The following is a 3743-nucleotide window of genomic DNA, read 5'->3' on the forward strand; positions in this document are numbered from 1 at the left end:
GATTAGAAACCATGGGAAACATATAGGAGTATTGGTATTTCGGTTTTGTTAAGTTCTGGATATGTATGGTTTGTTTAGGGTCGTTATGCTTTATGATATTGATGATATGGTGCAACAAATCTGAGATAAATCAACCTATAACCTCATGTAATTAATATTGATGTGTCGCGGGTTTGCTAGTTGATCGTTTGCGGGTTCAGGAAGTGAAAACAACAAACTGTCACGCAGTTATAGCCGACTTTACTCGGCTGTAACTGGGTCGTAATTTGACGAAATTTGGAGTTTCTTAAGTCCCTCATTTTTATATCGACTTAATCGCCGGCCAATGGCGAACGGGTCATTAGTTAAATAGCGCTATTAGGTTTGACAAGCCTCACACCGTGCCGCAGAGGACGAGTGTGGACTAATGGACTTGGGCACTAGTCAATGATGATAGACATTGACGCAGGGCACATAAACATAACTACAGTCAGTAGTCGATATGGTAACGGGTCTAGTGGTTAACACGGGGAAGTCCCCACTGGTTATGGTTTGGGAAACAAGGAATTGGATAACTCGTGGTTTTCGAAACAACTTATGGTTTTTGGAACAACTTTAAAACAGACAACCAACTGTGAACTCGCTCAACCTTTTTGTTGACACGTTACCACATGCTTTACAGGTCATTAGGTTTTTTGCTGGAGCTTGCATGGGAGGTGCCGTTGTGGAGCATGGACATTGAGTGTTCATGATGAACTTATGAACTTTTAAACTTATGATTTGGGTTTTGAACTATTTGCTTCTGCTGATAACTTAGACTTGTTAAACTGTTTTGAAACCAATTATATTGTTTGGTTTGGACTTTTACTTATTTAATAATATTGTTCAATATGATTGGTGGCTGGATACTGGTCAGTCACGCCTCCTGCAGTGATACTCCGCTTGTGGATTTTGGGGGTGTGACAGTTTTAACAAGGATGAGAGCCATTGCTCTGATACCACTTGTAGGTCCTTAGAGGAGGATCTAAGAAACCTTATCCTTGTTACCGAACACACCCGGTTGTGCGGAAACCAAACGGGTATGCAAACCGAGCTCAAGAACACACAATACACACAAGATTCTACGTTTTAAAGCTCAATGTATTACTTTCAGAAAGTTTGATACAAAAATATAAAGCTAGAAAATGCTCTCAAACTCTCTCATTTCTCACACTGTGTTCTATCCTTCTATCTGTTGCTGCAACATGCCTTTTATGATCAACCTTATCCACAGATCAACGAAGAATAGAGTTGTGCCTGATCAAAGCCCACGAACAATGTGCAGTCTACGAACAATCAATATCCACGAAGAATTGATGATTCTTCGTGGAGGTTCTTCGCTAGATTCTTCGTCATGCATTGATTCTTCGCCAGAGGATTCTTCGTGAGGATGGAAAACATGCTGGTTCTTCGTTGCATGATTCTTCGTTGACACCATTAGATTCTTCGTCCACTATGGTAACGTGGTTCTTCGTTGAGTACACAGGCCCAATCAAAGCAAATGGCCCAATATGCATTAATTCAACGTTTTCATGCATGGTATATTTACTAAAGTTCATTGTTGCATGCATTTTGGTCAAAGGTCATGACATCATCATGGTGATGTCATAGTGTGTCATGGTGATAACGGTTCGCGACTCTTCATGTTTCGTGTGACGATCTCTGGGGCGCACGGCGGATGAATGTTGCGACGACAGCCTTGGGGAACCGAACCGAACCACATTCACACAAAACTGTATCAACATACTTCTTATTTTGTCAATGTTTACCCTTAAAATCAAGAAATGTCTTTCTTTCAATTTTTCTGAAGCTAATTTGTGCGCAAAGAATATGTTCCTTTAGCCAAGGTGTATCCAACCGGAATAACTTGATTAATTAAACTAACTAGAGTTATGTCCGCGCATCGCAAAACATTTACAACTACTACAAACATAACTTTGATATTTCGGCGGGAATAGTTGTTTTACTTGGTTGGCCAAAAGTGGCGGCAACCAATACAAGGTCTGTTTTTTTATATATATAGTTAAATTTACGATTTTGCCCTCAGTTTAAAATAAAATTTCGGTTTTGCCCCTAACTTAAAATTACGATTTTGCCCTCAGTTAAAAATTACGACTTTGCCCTCAGTTCAAAATAAAATTATACTTTTGCCCCCAGCTATGGTCCTGCCAAATTACGATTTTATCCCCAGTTCAAAATAAAATTTTGTTTTTTCCGCAACTTAAATTACGATTTTGCCCTCAGTTAAAAATTACGATTTTTCCCCGGTTCAAATAAAATTATTGTTTTGCCCTTAGTTCAAAATATGATTTTGCCCCCATTTTAAAATTACGGTTTTACCTCAGTTCAATCTTGCCATCGTTTTTTTTTTGATAAAACTATAGTAGTGTTTTATTTTACTTGGTTGACTCAGTGTAGTTTTTATTCGTGCCAAACAGCTGCCTAGCACTCGCTAATTGGTCCTAACAAATTATTGTTTTGCCCCCAGCTCTAAACTACAAGCTTGCCATCGTTTTAGTTATTTTTTTGGTAAAACTATAGTAGTGTTTTGGTTTAATTGTTTCACTCAATGTATATATTTTTAGATTGTGTTATAAATAGCATGTATAAGTGACCGAAATAAGATGTACATGTTATTAAACTAAGAAATATTCGGTTTAACGCCCCGCAACGCGGGCGGGCATAACACTAGTTTATAACATAGACTAACCATCAAGTGTTGTTACATATTGTTACTTTCTAGTACACAACACTTTGCTACAAAATGTAATACACTATAAAGTAATAAAGTTGTTTGCTTTCCTAAGATAAAGACTATTACAACTATAAGCATACTGCTTTTACAAAAAAATAAAAACCCAACCGATTTTTTTTGTACTACAAAAGCACAAGCATCATGGTTTTGTCGCAACGTCTTTTTCCCACCACTGGTTGTATCTGGTTGCAGTCACATGACAAAAAGGGCTTAACCAGCGGTTACGTCCATCGGTTGATACAACAAAAAACACCGCCTGTCTTGGAATTGTGTGTGCCGGTTGACCTACAAAATTAATAATTAATTATCCATTTGCATAAGAAGAAATAAAACGATAAGTAGCAAGCTTACAATGATGTAATCAACCCCGGCACACCCATCCTAGCCCGATGTGTGAATTTGAAATACGCACCCAACTGGGCAGGCGATAAGAAAATAACAAATCAACGGAGCAAACACAGTTATGCATAAGGTCTAATAACTTATTGTATAAAACAATAAAATGCAACAACAACCATTTCTTAGTGAATAGTGCTTCAAATTCCACAGTAAGTTTTGACGGTGCCTCTGATTTCATCCTTTCATCAGTGTGATAGAAATGTATGAATTTATAATATCAAATGCGCGAAATTGCAGTGGGTGGTCTTCGTCAATGAGTTGTTGCGGTACTTGTATATTGTGATCCCTGAAAGACACAAACAGCCCCAATACATCTGTCTTTGTCCCCAGCCATCATCACCCTATGAGTTGGTGCTTCAATTCTTCCATTTGTCCATGCCTAATAAGGATATAAAAACACCCTAAGTCACTGGTTCATAAAAAAAACCGGCTGGTATAATTAGTATAGTTGTTCAACAGCTATGAATGGTAGGATTATATTTTTATGAAATTAAGTTTTCTTTTAAGTTGTAGTGTGTCGAGAAAAGAACTAGCTATATGATGACCTCTCTACCAATATACACGGCTATGA

This window comes from Helianthus annuus, chromosome 9 (genome assembly GCF_002127325.2).
Source record: "Helianthus annuus cultivar XRQ/B chromosome 9, HanXRQr2.0-SUNRISE, whole genome shotgun sequence".
NCBI classification, from domain to species: Eukaryota; Viridiplantae; Streptophyta; class Magnoliopsida; order Asterales; family Asteraceae; genus Helianthus; species Helianthus annuus.